The sequence below is a fragment of the Phragmites australis genome, chromosome 22 (assembly GCF_958298935.1).
Source record: "Phragmites australis chromosome 22, lpPhrAust1.1, whole genome shotgun sequence".
Lineage (NCBI taxonomy): Eukaryota > Viridiplantae > Streptophyta > Magnoliopsida > Poales > Poaceae > Phragmites > Phragmites australis.
The window spans coordinates 8,438,296-8,460,834 of record NC_084942.1 but is presented as its reverse complement, the minus strand read 5'-3'; the positions used below and the strand labels follow the sequence as shown (position 1 = coordinate 8,460,834).

At 39.1% G+C, this 22,539-nt stretch overlaps 1 long non-coding RNA gene and 1 pseudogene across 15 annotated transcripts; both read left to right on the top strand.

Moving 5' to 3' along the window:
* The first annotated feature begins 628 nt into the window (after nucleotides 1-628).
* On the top strand, nucleotides 629-14,203 carry LOC133905123 (uncharacterized). 15 transcript variants are annotated; one of them, XR_009907560.1, is made up of 15 exons: nucleotides 701-1,543; nucleotides 1,657-1,731; nucleotides 1,964-2,021; nucleotides 2,457-2,531; nucleotides 9,526-9,678; nucleotides 9,850-10,115; nucleotides 10,204-10,306; nucleotides 10,445-10,541; nucleotides 10,621-10,702; nucleotides 11,108-11,572; nucleotides 11,949-12,004; nucleotides 12,093-12,165; nucleotides 12,283-12,365; nucleotides 12,460-12,556; nucleotides 12,637-12,998. It is a non-coding gene; the product is annotated as an uncharacterized LOC133905123 (long non-coding RNA). The 15 variants fall into 15 exon arrangements; XR_009907559.1 differs by having other exon boundaries at nucleotides 10,421-10,541; XR_009907561.1 differs by lacking the exon at nucleotides 10,445-10,541 and having other exon boundaries at nucleotides 10,542-10,702.
* A 4,547-nt stretch (nucleotides 14,204-18,750) lies between these two features.
* On the top strand, nucleotides 18,751-22,056 carry LOC133904502 (uncharacterized; annotated as a pseudogene).
* The last annotated feature ends 483 nt before the right edge of the window (nucleotides 22,057-22,539 follow it).

The following is a 22,539-nucleotide window of genomic DNA, read 5'->3' as shown; positions in this document are numbered from 1 at the left end:
TTAGGTGAACTGTTTTTCATTAAAATTTGAATTTAACTTTCGCAATCGTTCATTCCTCCTCTGATTAACTTATTAGTGAGTAAACGATTCTACAGGGACTGATGAGTCAATCCTTGAAAACCTTGAGCCACATTACTACTTATGAAACCAGGGAGTGTTGGTGGCTACCTAGGCTATCCACGTCGGCTAAAATTGCTTCCACCGTTCGATGTGCATTGTTTGGCTCGGCTCGTGTGCGGAGTTTTCAGAGGTCCCACCGCACGATGGCGCTGGACTAGCTTCGTTGGCGGAGCCTCCCGCGCCCGCGTTCCGCGCCGCGTGATAGCGCTGGAGTGGCCACCGTTCGATGTGCATCGTTTGGCGGAGCTTTCCGAGGTCGCGCCACATGCGCCGCACGATGGCGCTAGACTGGCGTGTGGCTCGTCTCGTTGGCAGAGCCTCCCGCGCCAGCGCTGCGCGTTAGCGCTGGAGTGGCGGGGAAGATTCTCGTGGAAGTGCACGCGTCGATTCAAGAGGCGATTTGAGCTCAGTGTTTGCTGTGCTTGCTTTGCAGCGATCGGCCACGCGAAAAAAAGGGGAGGAGATAGAGATAAGGGGATGGAAAACACGAAGAAAGATTTTTCCGTCCTCTGCCTTCGCTCTTTGCTTTCAGCTCGCTGTGGTCTCCATGGTACGCCTCCAGCTCCTTGGTCTCCTAGGGTTCTTCGATTCGTGCGGTTTTTCCCGTTTAGGATTTTGTTTTTACCCATGGTCGCTTTCCTCGCGTGATAAGAGAGAACTTTACCACAGTTATACTTTAGTTACCTCAGCACTTTCCACACGCTGCTCTTTATATCTTCCCCTCTTTATCTTCTCCGCTACCCCGACTGATTACTGTTCTCTCCTGCTTTTGCCTGCCTGGATCTATGGATATCTTCCCCTCCCCCCTACCTCTTCTTCTTCTTCTTCTTGTTCTTTTCCTTCTTCTTCATCGTCCTTTTTTTTCCCTGGTTCCTTCGCCGGCGACGCTGCCATCGTTTGCTTCTTCTACTACTTTCCTACGCCCCTAATCTGTGATACATTGGTTTTGTCTCGGGTTATTATTAACTTCATCGTCTGCGCAAAAGAAGGAGAGGGGAGAAAATGAACCGAATTTAGCCTTAACTTATAATCTATTTGTTTACTTGATTTTTTTTATTCGATGATAATCTATGATTTGTTGGTTTCCTTGTATTTTGCTTGCAGCGGAGAACAAGCTGAAGGAATTGCTTACAACGTGCTTCCGTTAGACACATTTGGTACAACATCGTTTGTTTCTTCTGCTCCTTTCCTACGCCCCTAATATGCGATTCATTGGTTTTGTCTCGGGTTATTATTAACTTCATCGTCTGCGCAAAAGAAGGAGAGGGGAAAAAATGAACCGAATTTAGCATTTATCTATAATGTATTTGTTTACTTGATTTTTTTATTCGATGATAATCTATGATTTGTTGGTTTCCTTGTATTTTGCTTGCAGCGGAGAACAAGCTGAAGGAATTGCTTACAGCGTCCTTCTGTTACACAGGTTTGGTATAACATCATTGGTGTTTTGCTTTCTTCCTATACCCCACACGCCAGTCATGTTAGATTGGTGTTTTAGCTCGAAGGTTTTTTTATTTTTAATTTTTTTTGCTCCAGGTTATTTGCTGTCCTGGCTTGTTACGTTGCTTCATCAACGTGAAGCGATCCACAGAGTCCCATTGTGCTACCACGGTAAGATCCAGGAGCCCTTCTTCTACTGATATGCCTTTGAAATACATTGATCTGTATCTTTTGTATTTGTGCTCACATACTGCTAATTCTGTCACCAGATCTTACTCACTATACATATATATATATATATATATATCTGCCATTGGTTATCTGTCCTATCAATGTGAGGCTGCTACTTTAATTTAGAATTATTTTATTTTCAATTTTTGCTCCATGTTAGTCGTTGTTGCAGCTTTTTACGTCGCTTGATCAACGTGAAGTAGCCCGCAGACTTCCATTGTGCCACCACAGTAAGATCCATGAACCCTTTTTGTTATGACGTGCTTTTGAAATACATTGATCTGTATCATTTGTATTTGTGTTCACATGCTTCTAATTCTCTCACTGGATCTCACTGACCATACATGGAGAAATTTATAAATGCCTGCCTTTGAAATACATCGATGCTTATTCTTGTGCGCGTGTTCACATGCTGCTAATTCTCTCACTCGATCTTACTGACCATACATGGAGAAATATATAAATGCGCATGTGTGTACACGTATATATATGTATGAATGTATATGTGTGTAGGGTACATAGACAGATATGTAAATGCATATATATATATATATATATATATATACATATACATATACATATATGTTTGCCATTGTTTAACTGTCCTATCAATGTGAGGCTACTACTTTAATTCAGAATTATATTATTTAAAATTTTCCCTCCAGGTTAGTCACTGTCGCAGCTTTTTACGTCGTTTTATCAACGTGAAGTAGCCTGTAGACTTCCATTGTGCCACCACAGTAAGTTCCATAAACCCTTTGTGTTATGACCTGCCTTTGAAATACATTGATGCTTATTCTTGTGCACGTGTTCACATGCTGCTAATTCTCTCACTGGATCTTACTGACCATATATGGAGAAATATATAAATGCGCATGTGTATACACGCATATATATCTATGAATGTATATGTGTGTGCTGTATTTAACTTCGAATGTTACACTATGCTTTACTACATATGTGCCTACTAATGCGCTTAAATCTTTTTTTTCGTTTTTTTACCCTTCTCCCCGTTTTACTCCTTGCTTGCCTTACTGGCATTTTCCCTCTTTTATTTTCCTTTTCTTTCCTCCTTTTTTTAATAAAAAAACTAGGCCCATCAGAATAAATCAAGCAACCCATATGTTTGTCGTTGGAGCATCGTATGTTTCCCTCCTTCAAGCTGTTGTTGATGAGTGCCATCTACCATATGCTTCATTACTCTGTGAGATTGCTGGTGATGGAAGTGTTCTTTGTGGGGTAGAAATAGAGTTGCCCTTTATGAGTACATAAGGTACCTCGCGTCAGGTTTTTTTCTGGTCATGTGCTGAAGCAAGATGCACAGTAGCTTATGAGCAATCTGCTCTTCAGGTCGTTGCTTACCTGCAAGCCATATATGGTTTCCTAGTGGTTGATTATAATTTTCAGGGGTTAGTTCTGCATAGAAGAATTGCTCAAGCTGCACTTAGTATAGCTACTAGAGTTCTCCATTTAGCTGGTATGGGTGCATCTGTTAGAAAGGGTAGTCTGCAATTCAATGATAGCCTAGAGGCAGAATACCACTCTTTCTTAAAAGAGATTGCATCCCTATATTGTTTGTCTAATTTTCTGTTGAGTGCACTATGTACATTTTCTTCCTGTTGTTGTATGTGTTCCTTGTTAAATATTACAGTATGTTTATTAATGAATGTGGGTTATATTATCCACTGGTATCAAACTCCCTCCATTTCTCTCCCCTCCTCCCCCCTCCTGTCCACGTGTGGTTGTCCAAATTATAACATGATAAGCTGTAACAACTATTATTTACTTTGCTACTGGTATTTCACGCATATTCCTATTTGCTTCGATAGTCAATGCAGCTGCATGCAATTCAGGCGTACCAAGAAACTGATCCTTCAACGTGTATGTTCATCGCTTCTTTCCTTTGGTGCTCCTCTTGTTTCCTACGTTTAGAATATGCTTACAAAATTGAAACCTTAGTTACCATCTTTGCCCCTACTATTTCCATAACATATAGCATCTTCATCCACACATCGCACACGATCTAGGCGTGGAGCTCGCAGAGAGCGAAGTATGTTTATTTCCCATATATCTTAATCTCATATGATGAGTTGCTACAAAAAGTAGTGTTACTATCTATTACTGGTACCAGGTGATGTAGCAGGTGATGCTGCACATCACTCACCTTTAACTATGAGCACAGCTGAATGTCGACGCAAACGGCGGAGATTATTAGATCAGCAGAGATTGGCGCAGACAGGTGTTTAGTACCACCTTGTGGAATCATTAGATTTTATAAGCTACCTACAATAATATATACCTTCGGTGTCTAAACTGTTATTGTTGCTTTGTTGTTGTAGCAACTCTAGATGGTAATAGAATATCGTTAGAATGTGGCCACTTCAGCTAAGATTACATCGATGCTCTAAAAGGTATGTGCGGTTGCCATGTTGCGCTTGTGCCCACCATAATCCCATTGTAGAATACAATTTTCCAATTTTTTTTATAATGGAACAAAATAAAAAATAAACACTTTACAACCGAATTTACTTAGCTACATCTTTTTCCTGACTGATTAAGCTTCGTTGTTGCTTCCTCTTCGATTGTTGCCACCTTTGCTTACCTACGACACTACACTCGGTTCACATATCCTAATTTAAACATTTTGTTACACAGCTTCTTATCCCCATCATTCTTATTTTGGGCCACTTGAATACAAATGTAGATATTGTCATGCCCTATTTTGGCTTGGAGAAAGGGTTAAATCTGATTCATCCATAAGAAACAATACAATCATTTACAATTCTTGTTGCAGAGGAGGCAAGATTAGAATATCACCTTTTAAACAACGACCTGAGCCCTTGGCCAACTTAAGTAAATTTAACGGTGATGCTCGTTGCAAAAAGTTTTTGAAGAATATACGCCAATACAATTGTCTATTTGCTTTTACATCAATGGGAGCGAACATAGATCACTCTATGAACGATGGCCGAGGCCCACCAGTTTTCAAAATTAATGGTCAAGTCTACCACCGTATTGGATCTTTGCTTCCACAAGATGGCAACCCTCCTAAATTTATACAACTATATATATACGATACTGCCAATGAAGTTGGAAATAGAATACATGCTTTGAACCTAGATGAAAGGCCTATTGACCCACTAGATCCATTAATAGTTGAAGAGCTAATGCGGATGCTTTACATGCACAATCCATTCGCAAAAAAATTTAGGCTTGCAAGAGATAGACTCACACATCATAACGATGAGGAATTCATTATTAGAATAATAGGGGCAAAAGAAGGTGATCCAGTACAATACAACTTGCCTACAACTGATGAACTTGCCATGCTTGTTGTTGGTGATTCCACACTAGACACATTCAAACGAGACATAGTGATACAAACTCATGACGACCAACTTCATCAAATATCTGCTTTGCATCCTGCTTTCATGCCGCTCCAGTACCCTCTGCTTTTTCTATATGGTGAACGTGGTTACCAGATTGGTATACCTTATAGCAGTATTGATCCACTACATGAAAAAACATGCTCTACAATGACAATGCAGGACTATTTCCGTTACATGTTCCACTATAGAAAGAATCAGCCAAACCCATATTTATGTTGCAGCACACTGTCCAGTCAAGCTAAAGTTGATGCTCGTGCTTGCATAGATGAAATAAGACTCTGGTTCAGACTAAAAAACCAAGCTAAACTCAGAGTAGAAAACTTACAAGGTATAACTGATGCTGTAAGCCGTGGGTGCATAGACGGGAATCACATTGCAAAAACCATATTGCCGGCTTCACACACTGGTGGAAGACGCTACATGATCCAAAATTACCATGATGGAATAGCGATATGTAGAGTGTATGGACCACCGGACTTTCTTCACAACGTTTACATGTGATTCCAAATGGCCAGAGATCTCTGAAGCATTGGTTTTTGAGCCTGGCCAAAAATCCACGGATAGGGCCGAAATCGTTGTACGAGCGTACCATATGAAGCCTGAAGAACTTCTAGAGGACATAAAAAAGGTGTGGTTTTTGGGCCGATTAACGCAGGTATGCATTTGTAATTATTATAACATAATTTTCCGAAATTAGCCTATGTTTATTCCAAATATACTTATACTAACTTCCTTTCTCTTTCCTCCACCCCCTCTGTTACCCGGGATTCCTTCACCCATTCTCAGTCTTGCATACTATCGAATTCCAGAAACGCGGCCTCCCTCACACACACATTATTACATGGGTGTCCCACGACACCACACAACCATAAAATCTTTCTTTGGATGTCTTGCTAAGTCAATGTTTTGGCAGGAGCGTCCGGTGTAATTCCATCGATTTTTGGATTTCGATCGTATCTAAGATCCTATTTTATCTGTGTTGCTAACTCAATGGTAGAGTACTCGGCTTTTAAGTGCGACTATGATCTTTTACACATTTGGGTGAAGCAACAAATTCGTCCAGACTCTTGGTAGAGTCTAGAAGACCACGACTGATCCTCAAAGGTAATGAACGGAAAAAATAGAATGTCGTAATAAAATCAATTTTTTTGAATAAAAAATTCTGATTTTCTGGGTCTAGTGAATAAATGGATAGAGCCTGGCTCTAATTCTGGTAAAATAAAAAGCAAGTGCAGAAATTCTTGATCCAAAACTTGATCCCCTGGGTTATGTATTAGTTACTGAACATATAATGCATGACCCATGCGGTGAGACCCATCAGGACAGCTCCTGCATGAAAAACAGTAAATGTTCAAAACGATACCCAAAACCTTTTCATGCTGAGACCACTATTGATGAAAATGGCTTTGCAATATACAAAAGATCTGATAATAACATGTACATCCAAAAAGGAAATATAAAGTTCAACAACAGATGGATAGTGCCTTACAATATGCATTTACTTAAGAAATTTCAAGTGCATATCAATGTAGAATGGTGCAACAAAAGCATTTTCATCAAATACCTATTCAAGTATGTGACAAAGGGTCCAGACAACGGCAAAGTTTATATTGAAAGAATAAGGAACGGCCAGGATGCACCATATGATGATGAAACACAAACTACAAATGAGGTTAAAGAATACCTAGATTGTCGCTACATCTGTGAACAAGATACATGCTGGCGTATTTTTGGCTTTGACATACATAGACACTTTCCATATGTGGAGAGATTGCCTGTACATTTGCCAAATGAAAACAATATAACATACAATGCTAATGCTAATTTAGCAGATATCATCTCTGTAGAATTCCTGCGTAGAACCATGCTAACTGAATGGTTCACAGCGAATCAAATACATCCTCAAGCAAGACAGCTAACATACTGTGAATTCCCCTCAAAATGGCATTGGGATGAAACATCAAGAGCATGGAAACCAAGGCAAATAGGAACAAAAATAGGACGGCTATATTATGTACATCAATCTGTTGGCGAATGATATTACCTTAGAATGTTGTTAATGGTTGTTAAAGGCACTCAAAATTATGATGATATCAAAACACACAACGGTGTCACATATGCAACATTTAAAGAAGCATGCAATACTCGTGGTCTCCTTGGTGATGACCAAGAATGGTACATTGCTTTTGACGAAGCAGCATCATGGGATACTTCTGTACAACTTAGGCAATTGTTTGTTACAATGCTTCTTTTTTGCGAGGTTAACAACGAACATACATTCTTTGAAAAAGTTTGGCGAGCATTAGTTGATGATATCCAATATAGATTCAGACAAGTTGTTGGCAACCCAAGCTATGAACTATCTGACAATGAATTAAGAGACTATTTACTTGATGACCTATCTACACTATTTGCAAAGAATGATGGGAGAATGAGAGATTATAACTTACCACATAGATCAAATGCATCTCATGTAGCATATGGAAATCGACTTATTGATGAAGAACTTTCATACGACAATGAACATTTGTTGCTTGAATCTGATCCCCTACATTCAAATCTTAATGACGAACAACGTCAAGCTTTTGATACTATAACAAATGCAGTACTAAATAATACATGCGGCTTCTTTTTTATTTCTGGTTATGGAGGCACTGGTAAAACCTATTTATGGAATGTTATAGTTGCATACCTACGGGCACAAAAGAAAATTGTTCTCATAGTTGCCTCTTCTGGTGTTGCATCCTTGCTATTGCCAGGTGGTAGAACAGCGCATTCTAGATTCAAAATCCCCTGTGACATAGATAATGCCACTGTGTGTGATATTAAATGAGGAACTATGCTAGCTGAACTTATTGAGGCAACATCATTAGTAATTTGGGATGAAGCTGTCATGACACACAGAATAGCATTTGAGATAGAACTTTTCGTGATTTATTGTCAACTCAGACACCCCATGCAAAAGACACTCCTTTTGGTGGCAAAGTTGTTGTTTTGGGAGGCGATTTGAGACAAATACTACCTGTTATTGAGGGTGGTACAAGGGCACAAATTGTAAATGCAGCAATAGTAAACTCACCTCTTTGGAAAAATGTCACAATTTTAACATTGACTAAAAATATGAGGCTTTGCTACCCAAATTTAGACACACAAGCTCAACGAGAAATTGCAGAATTTAGCCAATGGGTGTTAGATTTAGGTGAGAGAAAATTACACGCAATAGCAAAAGAAGGCGAATTAGAACCTACATGGATAAAAATACCCCATGACCTACTTCTTATGACTGACCATGAAAAAGTTGCATGGTTAATCAATGCTACATACCCAGATTTAGAAGCAAAGTTCTCCGATATTTCATATCTCCGTGCAAGAGCTATATTAACACCGACTAATGAAGTAGCTGATCAAATTAACTCGCATATAGTATCTCTTATACCTGGTGATGAAAAAGAGTATCTAAGTTGCGACAAAATATCTAAGGCACAGGGTGTCCATGATTCATATCTCCTATACCTCGTTGAGTTTTTGAATTCGATAAACGGGAACAATTTTCCCCAACATAGATTGATTCTTAAAATAGGAGTTCCAATAATGCTGCTACGCAATTTGAATCAATCTAGTGGCTTATGCAACGGAACACGCTTGATAGTGGCAGCAATGGGTGATACAATTATTGAAGCACAAATAATCACCGGCACACACACAAGACACAATATATTCATTCCTCGTATCTGTTTAACTCTGAAAAACTCCAAGCTTCCTTTTGTTCTTGAACGCCGTCAATTTCCTATAAAGATATGCTATTGCATGACCATTAATAAAAGTCAGGGTCAAACACTTGATAGAGTAGGCATCTATTTAAAAAATCCAGTTTTTAGCCATGGTCAGCTGTATGTGGCTGTTTCGCGTGTGACTTCTAGACATGGTCTCAAGATATTGATAGAGGACGATGATGGCAGGTGTACCGATACTACACGGAATATAGTTTATAAAGAAGCCCTACAGTCTATTCTTCCTACATCTATGCACACGTAGAAAATTTCTATGTGAATATGCCCTACAATGTCAGCTTTTTGAAGAAGATTCAATCCTCTTGTGACACCACAAAGCTCCATATGTTGCTGTCCAAAATCACATTGCACTGTATTATATTGCTACACATTGAGAAATCAGTGCTACTTGGATACAATGATCCACATGGTAAGCAAACACTCCAGTGGCTATCTACAACTCACAGGGCTATATACATGAATGCTTCTGAAATTTGGTTGCTTCAGACACTTTATTCCTATTATGTAACACATGCTAATTCTTATAAGCTCACAACTCTAAATAACACGTGCAGGATCGCGACATGCCGTTTGATCTTCTCCCAACGTTGCATCCAAAGTCCAAACATTGGACAATCTGTGCGCGTGTCTCACGCAAGTGGGAGTATCGTGGTGGCACCGACAATGGACCAATAGCCCACATTGACCTTGTTCTTATAGATGAACAGGTACTGCCATAATTTCTTACTTACCTTGCAGCTATATAACCATTATTCAGCTTACATGGATACCTCTACAATACTCAGCCTCCAATCTAAAATACTAATTCAACTCCCATGCATATATGTAGAATACTTACTTGATAATTTAGAATACTTATATCAAAATTTTAACCACAGGGTAATGCAATATATGCTGAATACCAAACTCAGAAATAGAAAGGAAAGATCCTTTGATCCAAGAAGGTGGTATCTACGTTATGAGTCGCTTCAGAGTCTCAAATTCCAAAATCCTGTACAGGCCAGTTGATGCACCATATATGATTGAATTGACTTGCTACACTAAGATAACTCCAGCGAGAGATCCACCAGAAACAGATATGTCTACAAACTCACACCTTTTCTTGAACTACCTCATTATACTGGTGAAAACAAGAATTTCCTGGGTTTGTATCATTGCTAACCATTATTTACTAACTCTGTATAATAATTCCTTTTTAAGTTCTTCAAATAACTACATGTTGCATATTGCAGATGTGATTGGCATCGTCATTGAAGTTTCAGACACATCTCTCATACAACTTGCAAATCGGTCAACTCCTACTGTAAGCAGAGACATCATGCTTAAAGACCTCAAGTAAGCAATCTATTCCTTGCAAACTTTTACACTAATATTTCTACCAGTTTGCTATACATGCAATCAATAGAATCACATGAATAAACTACTCTATTCGCACACAACAATGTTGAGGTTAAACTGACACTGTGGGGACAGCGAGCCACGCAGTTTACCATTGATGAATTTTATAATGAAAAACAAGCTACACCAATTGTTATTCTTGTGATTGGCAATCTCATGAAAACTTTTGCAGGTAATAACAACTCCTCTTGCAACAAATACTTTTTACTAACAAACATACATCATCAACTCTAATTATTCCACTTTAAAAGGTGAAGAATACCTAAGTGGAAATGCGGCATGCCACTGGTATTTCAATCCTTCAATCCCAGAAGCTGAACCATTCTACAACACGTATGTAAATCCATACTGTCATACAATAATTTATATCCTTTTGAGGTTCTCTGTTATAACACTAAACATTAATATGTTCCTTGTTATTTTTTCACCCTACAAACATCTATCCACAGTATCCAAAACCAACAACTGGTGATCAAACGCACTGCTGCCTCCACACAGCAACCTCCATCCACACTAAAACCAATTCAGCTTGAAGATATGCAGCTCCAAGATTTAGAAACAATGAATCCATACGACTTTCCCGTATGGATCATATATGCAACTGCTGCTATTATTTATCCCAATGATTACTCCTTCTACAATACTAAACCATAATGCCTTAGAATAATGCATCATAGTTAATTAGCTATTTTCCCTTATATCTGTTGCATGACAATTATCGACAAAATTTGATTATAGGAAAATGGATACCGCTGCACTGTGACAATTACTCGCTTAGTTCAAACCACAACATGGTGGTTTGCATCATGCAATAGATGCAGTCGTGCTTGCACTCCAGATGGCCCAGGATATAAATGCACCACATGTTCTTGCACAGGCTATCGCTTCAAGTACTTGACACCTATTCTTACTTCATCTATTTTTTGCTCAATCAAATTTACAACAATCACTAAAAAACACAATTACTATTACTGCATGTACAAATTATGCTTTGTAGCAAATGACGGCACTGCTGAAGCTGAAATGGTTGCTTTTGGTGAAGTTGGACGGTGCATAGTTCGTAAACCAGTTCAGCAGGTCCTGAGAGCCAAAAGAATTGCAAATGACATCCCACCGGACATTGCAGCTATAGTTTCACTGAAATTCACCTTTGCAATTTCCCTGACGAATCAAAGTTACTACAGCCCGTATAAATCATACCAGGTGAACTCTATGATCGCTGCCTATGGGAGGCAGCATACACTCCCACAACTAAGAAACAATCAAAATAAAGGGCTATTAAATCCTCAAATGACAATTCACTCAAGCACCCAACAAGAATCATTGATGTCCAAACCAAGTATCCATGTTGACACACATCACATTGACCCCTATGCCTCTCCACCTACTGCTACTCCTCCATCTGCATCAAAGTCTACCACGACTTCTACACCATCAGATACTCAAAGAACAGCCACTGGAAATGTATTGCTAGACAATATAAGCTTCCACTTCCCTTTATGATACACTTAGAATCTCATACAGCATATAATATCCTCTTAATAACATAAATTCTAACTATACTACACTATTATTTCAGACACTTCCCCCTTTACTAGACTATACTAAATCAGCATTCAAGAAATCTCAACTTTGGTAAGTATAAAACAACAACATATACCAAAATATTATTATTGTCACTACACCACATATTCAACCAAATGTTTATTCACATGTCAAACAGGGATGCTGCTGATGCCTCTAGCCACTCTGGTGCTAAAAGAAAGCTCTTTCGAGAAAGCCCAGATGCAACAAAGGTAAGTATACATTGTCCTCTTTGACACTTACTATAAACCCTCTATATACATACATGTATTTCAAACCACCAAAACCCATACACCTACTTTGAACCTTACACTTTTTTATTTGTGTAGGAAACCAATATAAGCTATAAGAAGAGCAAAACCAGCAATGCCAGATTGATAGATGACCCACCACCACAATCAACAAGCAAAAAGTATAGGCCAGAATCTCTCCTCTACAAAAATCCCCATACTGCCTCTCATAGACAATCACAATATTAACACTATTGCATTATTCTGTCTATATAGAACCTCTTCTCATCAGGTCACCTCTCCTGACTCAAAGCTGCTTGAACCAAAGGTTGATGAAGCTCAGTAGCTACTTCACGTCACCTGCACAACACTGGTACAAACATTACTTCTCCACCACTAAAAAATCAAACAAAATTAAAAAAAGATGACCATTGCTTCACCTTTCATTTGCAGCTAACCAATGTAGCTGCAGCATTCACACACTGAAGAAGTATTTGTCTTTTGCCACGAAAAGAAGCCAGTTTTTCTTTTGGACTGCTTTTGACCATGTGTTGCCCAGCCTCATGACAAATCAGAATGTAGAAAACCATGTTACATACTATGCATAACTGCCTCCTGTATATAATGATATCAGTGTCAGTATTATCTAGAGTGCTAAGTGTCTGCACCCTACACTTAGACACATGCCTGCTAAAAAAATATGATACAAGCAGGCTATGATGTTATATTTACCTAGGCTCCAAGTAATTACTGCATATCAACTTCCACCCATCAGATGTATATATTGGAAACATAACTACAGCTATCTTTTGAAACCACCTGTATGATAAACATCCCTAATACTAACTACAATCCTGTTCGTTTCCATGCAATCCGATTGACTGTCGCAACGTTGTAACAACCTGATTACCAACGTCGCTAGCACCATAGACATAAAAACAAAATCACCATATGTACCACTTTATAAAACTACCCAGCATTTTGTAACCACAACATCACAGAACCTACTGTTGTGTATATTCCATATGACATAATATCATATACTGCACTTCAAGCTTGAACATGCCAAACCATACACCACCAAAACTCTCTAAACGATTATATCATACAGTATTCCAAACAACTATAATACCAATCATAAAAACCAAATCCTCCGGCTTACAAACCTCAACTATTCCCATACTCAAACCAAAACACCTTTTATTTTTTTCTATCATCATCAACCTGCAAATTTTCGCCCGCGCGCCAAGGCGCGCGCAAGCCACTAGTGCTAATCTCAAGGAACTACATATCTTAGGATACAATGGCACAAGATTTCCAAAAAACTGTGCGTGGTCGAAAGCTGTACAAATCTGGAACAACTCCCATCTTTGACAAGGTTACTAGTCCTAAAGCATATATGTTGAATTGAAAAACCTTCCTAGACTTGAGTTATCCCTACCTCCAAATCTTCGTACCCAGAGTGGTAATAGGTTGCCGAGAACTTCATGAATTGCCACTTGTACCTCCTAGCTTGATATCACTGGAAACAACACATGTTGGGTTGGCCAACCTTCCAACATCCAAGGATTGGCAAGCCACAGAGTGAGAATGCTAGGATTGAATCATCCCACTTTGCTGCACCTAACTGTATCCAAGTGCCCATCTGTGATCTCATTGAAAGGGAGCATTCTCGAGCAAAAGCAATACATGAGAGTTAAAGATCTAAAGATCGAAGGTTGCATGCATCTCGAATCTACATCATCAGTAACATTTGCAGCAATGAACAACCTTAGAGAACACCATATTACAAACTTTCCAGAGCTGGAGATGCTTCCAACTACTAGGCATTGGTTCCTTCCATTATATCACTTGGAAAACTACGTATCAGTAAGGGTAGCGGTGTGGCAGTTGCATTGCTCCAGTCTCTACATGAACTTTGTTGAAATATGTGTCAAATACATATATACTGTTGATGACAAGATTTGGTATTTATAGTGGCAATTGCGGTGACAACTGGCTTAATGGGCGACCAGATGAACAATACCATGACCAGATAAACAGTGATTTTCCGAATAGTGAACAGTGATTTTTGACGAGTGAATAGTAATCTCCGACCAGTGAATATGATTAGTGGTCATGACCAATGACTAGGCTATCAGTGGTCACGATTTATTCCTGCAGTTGGTCTTTGGACAGATGGAAGAGTTGGTCAAATCTAAGAATGTCGAACTACATTTAAGCGTATTCGGTAGATATATGAGAGTTTTACGTGTTCAAATAGGAAATATATGTTTGTTACAGAAAGTTTGGAGATCAGGTAGGCATAGCCAAATCATATTTGTAAGTCTTGTTTGGTTTGAATTAGCAGTCCTGATCTCTTATGGCTAAGACCTATTGCCCTTTAAATATGAGAGGGACATGGCTGATTGAGGATATCAACCAATCGATCAAATCAATCTACTTTACCTTTCGTCTTTTGCCTAGTTCCTGTAGTCCCATTCTTTTTTTTTTTTTTATCTATATTGCTTTCTGTTCTTGATCTCGACGACCAAGGACAAGCCGCCGGCCATCCGCGCTCCGACAGGGTCCCTCCCGAGCGTGGGTGACAACGAATGTCTGACGATGCAGTGCCACGACCGGGGTATCCTGGGTGCTGCTCGCCGGATATTGCACACGAGGTGCTCGGTGTGTTGGTGTGCCACGTTTTCGCGTCAACACACTTTTTGGTGACTCCGCTGGGGAACAAGTTTTTCGGCTTTCTCTTAGCCGAATTCTAAACCCTAGTCATGTCTACTTCGGAGATTGACAAAGTCAACATCATTATGGTATCGTACGACGAGTTGCTGGAAGAGGCGCGTTTGGCAATCGAAGCCGACTTGGAGCAACATCGGCAACAGTTGCTCTTGTGCTATGTGAAGACTTGGAAAGGTGTGTACAAGAAAAAAGATTCTCCACCACCCGTTGACCAAAGCCCTAAGGTAACAACCAATGTGAGTGCTCAACCCTCTCCTTCTCATCAAGAGGTTGCTATCATGATCGATCAATCCGTTGGTGCAACCATGGCTAATAGTGTTCAGAAATTGGTTGAGGATACATTGGTTGATAAGCTCGACCTTTAGTTCTACAAATTCATGAGGAGCAAAAGCTGAAAAAACCTGCCACTAGTAATGTTAGTGCTCCAATTTTACCTACTGTTGTTAATACATTACCTAGTGTTTCTTATGCGCATAATCCTCATGATGGCCGAAATATTATGGGTAGTGTTGTACCTAATTATGTCACTTCTCATTCTATTAAAACTGATGTAACACAAAACCCGTACCAAACACCATATGCCACGCACAATGCTTCAACTTCGGCTCAAGCTTATAGTGCCGAAAATTATCCCAACATGCAAACACCATATTACCAAACCGTAGCGTATAGTGTTCCACCTATACCGCCAGGATCGGGAATCCCTTATGGGCCGATTCCTGAACAAAATTTTGCTACGCCACCTCCTGTTACTTCTCATGTGCCAAATTTGTCCACACCACCGCTCGAGCCAATAGCGAACCCTAATCGGCTTGTAGCCGATTATACTGAAACAAGCCGATTATACTGAAATCATGAGAGAACAAGTAGCTACTGTGCTTAGAGAGCAATTCGGCTTGGAGGTTAGAAGGAAAGCTCGTGCATATGAAAAGCCATATCCCGAGCACTATGATACAATCCCATACCCCCTTGGTTTCAAGGTTCCTGATTTTGTGAAATTTACCGGGGAGTACAATAGAACAACTAGGGAGCATGTAGGCCAGTTTCTTGCACAATTTGGTGAAGCTAGTTCCAATGATGTGCTGAAAATTAGATTATTTCCTTTGTCATTATCTGGAACAGCTTTTACTTGGTTTACATCCCTTGCTCCTAGTTCCGTTCATGTGTGGTCTCAATTAGAAGAGAAATTTTATCAATATTTTTATAGTGCTGATACTAAATTGGGGCTTTCACATTTGACATCGGTTAAACAAAAATACAGTGAACCTGTTGCTGAGTTTATTAGAAGGTTCAAAGATAAAAAAACTGATGCTTTAACTTGATACTTTCTGAAAAAGACTTAGCCGAATTAGCTTATTCGGGTTTGTTGTCTCATCTTAAGGAAAAGCTAGAAGGTTATGAATTTTAGGATGTTAGCCAAGTTTTGCAAAGAGCTCTGGCATTGGAAAGCCGGGCTAAAGAGTCTAGATATTTTCAGAAATCAAATGATAAATTTAAAGTTGATCGTCCTAATGTTCATATGCTGGAGTATGAGTTTGAGAATTTGGACGATGATGATGCTAATGTGTGTGTAGCCGAATGGGCTTGGTCTTCCAAGTCTAAACCATTCATTTGCTCCGCTCTTAAGCTGATTCCTCCCAAAAATCGGCGAGAATTAAATTTACTTTTGCTGCAAGAAAAACAAATTAACCTTTCTCATGGTCATGTAATTCCACCATTATAAGAATTGAAGAGGCAAGCTTATTATAAATGACATAATTCTTACTCTTATGCTACTAACGATTGTAATATTTTTTGTCGACATATTCAATCGGCCATTAATGAAAGACGATTGAAATTCTCGGAGATGCAAGTTGACAAGCAACCGTTCCCGGTTAATGTAATTGATCTCCAGGACAAGAGTTTTCTAATTCGGCCAATTCAAGCCGAATCAGCTAAAGGAAAAAATGTGATCGTTAGTGAATATAAGCTGAAACCTTTGGGAGAGAACAAGGATTTGCTAAGAGAAGTGCTACTTGAGAAGACTCCCGAAGGCAAGGAATTGATCAAAGTTGTGTTGAACACTTCGACCCCCGGGGGGCATGGCAATGCTACAATGATCGAACCCAAAAATCCAGAGGTTGGCAGGTGGAAGATTAATAACACAAAAGGACATGACAAGGTTGTGAAATTCAAACCCACTTTCAAGCAACTTATGTCCAAATATGAAAAGGATAAGGTCATCCAAACTCATACGAATCGGCCAAATAATCCCAAGCGACCAAGATCACCTTTGAAGCAAGAAGTGCATGATCATCATCGACCAGAGGAGGATTGTGTTGCTGCTACTCACCCACCACTTGGGCCGGCACCATGGCTATGGATGCCTCCTTCGATGTCTTTTCCTCCTTGCCCAACATGGGTTATAATGGTATGTGGATGCCTCCTCCTCCTGCGCAATTAAGTTATTTTCATCCTGGATGGACAGCACCATGTAGGCCGGTATTTGATTGAATATCACGTCCTATCCACAACCGATTATGGCAGTCTAGTGATGTTTGATATGATGGAAATGTGAAAAAGGTATATCATGTTAAGGAAAATATTGTTTCTATTCGAAATTTAGATTCTAGTACGGCTGAAATAAGGACCACTGCTGCTGATATTATTGAAATAGGGTCAATGAAAGTGGTCGCCGAAGAGCTTGGTAAAGGACCGATTGTTATTAGCAATAAATCGGTCAAATTTGAAAGTATACCTACTGTTGTTCATGCTATTCCGAAGGATGATAGTCATGAGGCAAATAACAGCGAGCCGTCTTCTAAGTATCTACAGCCGAGGTGGTGTCCCTCCGTATTATCTCACATGAAAAAGAGAAGATTGCAGCTGCTACACAAGCAGGAATTAATGGAGCAGCAAGCTGAAAAATTACGGGATGATACTTTCAATGAAGTTAAGCCTATGCAACCCATGAAGTAAGTGTGGAGACAAAAATTAGATGCAACGACGACTCTTGCGGTAGTTCCTTCACCAATAGTAACACTGGTGCGTATTTAGGGTGATAAGGAAGATGAGGAATTAATTGATTATGGTGATTCACCAGTGAATACTAATGATGCTTTACCAACTGAAGGTATGGATGTCAATATAGTTTTTATGTTACCTTCGGAATTTTGTGCTATGGATGAAGGTGAAGTGGCTCAATTGAATTTGGGGCCAAAAGAAGCTATTTTTGAGAAGCCAAGAGAGACAAATCGGCATTTGAAGCCCTTGTATGTGAAGGTTCATATTAATGAGAAGCCAATTTCTAGGATGCTTGTTGATGGTGGAGCTGCTGTAAATATGATGTCATACTCAATTTTCAAGAAGCTTGATAGGGATGATAGCGAATTAATGAAAACTAATTTGGTGCTCAATGGATTTTCGGGTGATTCTAATGAGGCCAAAGGGTTATCTCTATAGAGCTCACTGTTGGAAGCAAGACATTATCCACTGCCTTCTTCATCATCGAGATGCAAGGTAACTATAGTGTTATTCTTGGGCATGAATGGATTCATGCAAATGGTTGTGTGCCTTCCATCTTGCATCAATTTTTAATTCAATGGGTGGATGATGAGGTAGAGATAATTCATGCGGATACTTCGGCCTATGTTGCTTTGGCCGATGCTTCTTCCGATTGGAGATACGACAATGCTGAGTGCTTGTCGGGTCTTGATTTTTTAGATTATGATTTTCTTAGTGTCTCCAAGGACGGATTTGTACCCGTGGTTGTAAAGCCAACTTGTGATATCGGCTCAATAGCATGATGTATCAATGAGTAGAGATAGAAATTTAGAATGGTTGTACAAGCGTATGGAGCAATATCGGTCAGATAAGAACGATATTTGTGAGGCCATTGAAGATTTAGATGAGTTAGATAAGTTAGGTCAAGGTTTTTCATCGGCCGATCCATTAGAAGAAGTTGATATAGGTGATGGTAGTATTTCAAGGTCGACATTTGTAAACAAGAATATGAAAGCCGATTACAAGGCTAAAGTAATCGAGTTACTTAAAGAGTACATTGATTGTTTTGCTTGGGAATACCATGAGATGCCGGGACTTAACCGAGAGTCAGTAGAACATCAGTTGCCTATCAAAACGGGATTTAGGCCTTATAAACAGCCCCTTAGAAGGTTTAATCTTAATATGTATGATCAGATCAAGGAAGAAATAGACCGATTGTTGAAAGCAGGATTTATTAGGCCATGCAGATATGCTGATTGGATTTCAAACATCGTCCCGGTGGAGAAGAAGAGTAGCGGTAAGTTACGAGTTTGTATTGATTTTAGAGATTTGAATAAAGCTACTCCTAAAGATGAGTATCCTATGCCTATAGCTGACATGTTAATCAATGATGCTTCAGGATATAGAATAATTAGTTTTTTTGATGGTAATGCTGGGTATAATCAAATTTTTATGGCCGAGGAAGATATGTCTAAAATGGCTTTTCGTTGTCCTGGTTTTATTGGTTTATTTGAGTGGGTGGTTATGACATTTGGGTTGAAAAATAACGGTGCTACTTATGAAAGGGCTATGAATTTAATTTGTCATTATTTGCTTGGTGTCATATTAGAAGTATATATTGATGACATAGTTGTTAAATCGTATGGTAATGATTCTCATTTATCTGATTTACATTTAGCTTTTGAAAGGATGCGTCGGTATGGTCTGAAAATGAATCTACTGAAATGTGCTTTTGGTGTGTCGGCTGTGAATTTTTTAGGCTTTATTATACATGAGAAAGGCATAGAGATAGATCCTAATAAAATAGAAGCTATACAAAAGGTTCAGGCGCCTACTTGTAAAAGGGATATGCAGAAATTTCTGGACAAGGTGAATTACCTGAGAAGATTTATATCAAACTTGTCCGGGAAAATTAGTGCTTTTTCACCTACACTTCAGTTGAAAAATGAGACCGAATTTACTTGGGGGGGCAGAGTAGCAGCGTGCATTTGATGAGATTAAGAAATATTTGTCTACTCCTTTGGTGCTTCAGGTACCTAAAGCTGGATTACCTTTTCGACTATATATTGCTGCGAGAGATAATGCGATTGGTGCTGTTTTGATACAAGAAGTTGATGGTAAAGAGCACGCAATCGCTTATTTGAGCCGACGTATTTTGGAACCGGAGACAAGGTATGTCTTTATTGAAAAATTATGCTTATCACTATATTATGCTTGCATAAAGTTAAGGCATTATTTGCTATCTAGTACTTGTGTAGTAGCATGACAAGCTGATGTGATTAAGTATAGGTTGCAAAAGCCAATTTTGAGTGGTAGAATTGGTAAATGGGCTTATACGCTTATAGAATATGATTTGGCTTATGAATCTTTGAAATCTATGAAAGACCAAATTGTAACTAATTTTATTGTTGACCATCGGATTGATGATAAGCATAATTTAGATGTCAGTTTTATATATGTTAAACCATGGAAGCTTTATTTTGATGGTTCGGCTTGCGGGGTTGGAGAAGGTGTTGGTATTGTTTTTGTGTCACCTAGAGGTGCTGTTTTTGAAAAATATTGTCGTCTAGAATATTTTTGTACAAATAATCAAGCTGAATATGAAGCTCTCTTGTTAGGATTAGAAATTTTGAGCTCCATGGGTGTGAAGAACATAGAGTCTTTTGGTGATTTGTTGCTAGTTGTGTAGCAAGTTTTCGGTAATTATCAATGTTTCGATGGATCACTAAATAGTTATCTTGGTAAGTGTCTAGACATTATTGCTGTTTTGGATGATTTTACTATCAATCATGTGTCTAGAGGTAATAATTTCAGAGCTAATGATTTAGCACAACAAGTATCCAGTTATCAAGTTGGTAGAGGTAAAGTCTTTGTGATTGAAAAACCGATGTTTGAAAGTGTTGATCTTTGTATAGCCAAACATGATTTTTTGGGTTCGGTTGTATCTTCTTCATTGGGGGAGAATGTTGAAGTTGCTGAAATTGAAGATTGGAGAAAGCATCTCATTGATTACATGAAAGATCCAAGCAACAGTGTCGATAGAAAGATTCAGCGGCAAGCTTTCAAGTATACATTGTTGAATGATGATTTATATCGCCGGACTGTGAATGGTGTGCTTCTCAAATGCTTGGATTCTGATGAAGCTAGAATTTCTATGGGAGAAGTGCATGATGGCATATGTGGCACGCATCAATCAGCGCGCAAGATGAAGTGGTTATTGAAGAGAGCTAGTTTTATAGGCCTACTATGCTTAATGATTGCTTCAGGTATTATAAAGGATGCGAGGTATGTCAAAAGTTTGGTTTTTTCCAATTAGTTCCTGCTGCTATGATGCATTCTATTATCAAACCACGGCCGTTCCGAGGTTGGGGTTTGGATTTCATTGGCCAAATACATCCTCCCTCATCTAAAGGTCATCGCTTTATTTTTGTGGCTACTGATTATTTTACTAAGTGGACTGAAGCTGTTCCTCCCAAGAACATGACACATAAGGAGATAATTGACTTTATTTTAGTGCATATTGTTCATAGATTCGGCATTCCGTAGACTTTATGAATCATGGTACTTCATTCGTGTCGCACTAGGTACGTGAATTTGCCGAATCATTGAAAATTAAGCTTTTTAATTCATCTCTTTATTATGCTCAGGCCAATGGCCAGGCCGAGTCTAGTAATAACATTTTGATTAAGCTTATCAAGAAGAAAATAGAGGAACATCCCAGGAGATGGCATGAAGTTCTATCAGAGGCTTTGTGGGCATATCATATATCTAGACATGGTGCCACTAAAGTAACGCCATATGAACTTGTTTATGGACAAGAAGCTGTTTTACTTGTTGAAGTGAATCTTAATGCTTTGAGATTGGCTGAGCAGAATAACCTATTGGCTGTGGATTATTATGATCTAATGATGGACAGGATTGAGAGATCGAGGAAGACAAGTTGAGGGTAGCCAAAGCCTACAACAGGAAGGTAAAAGCAATATCATTTCAGATTAGTGATCTTGTGTGGAAGAGTATTTTGCCTGTAACAACAAGTTTGGCAAATGGTCTCCAAGATGGGAAGGACCATACATAGTTGTAAGTATCGTCTCTAGAAATTCTTATTTGCTAGAAAGTTTGCAAGAAGAGAAATTGCCTAAAGCTATTAATGGATGATACTTGAAGAAATTTTATCCTAGTGTATGCCAAGATGCTTAGTAGAAATATGACCGATGTATTGGTTACCATCGTTGTAAGGGGTATTCATGGCCGATGTCTTGATCATTATCCTAAGAAAGGTAGAGGGAGATGATTTTGTTTTCAGTGAGCAAGATTCACCAAAAAATAGGGGGATATATGTTGATGACAAGATTTGGCATTTATAGTGGCAATTGCGGCAACGACTGACTTAATGGACGACTAGCTTAATGGATGACTAGATGAATAGTATCATGACTAGATGAACAGTGCCATGACCAGATGAACAGTACCTTCCGACCAGTGAAAGTACCTTCCGATCAGTGAACAGTGATTTCCGACCAGTGAATAGTAATCTCCAACCAGTGAACACAATCAGTGGTCGTGACCAATAACCAGGCAACCAGTGATCACTGTTTATTCCTGTAGTTGGTCTCCGAACATGGTAGAGTTGATTGAATC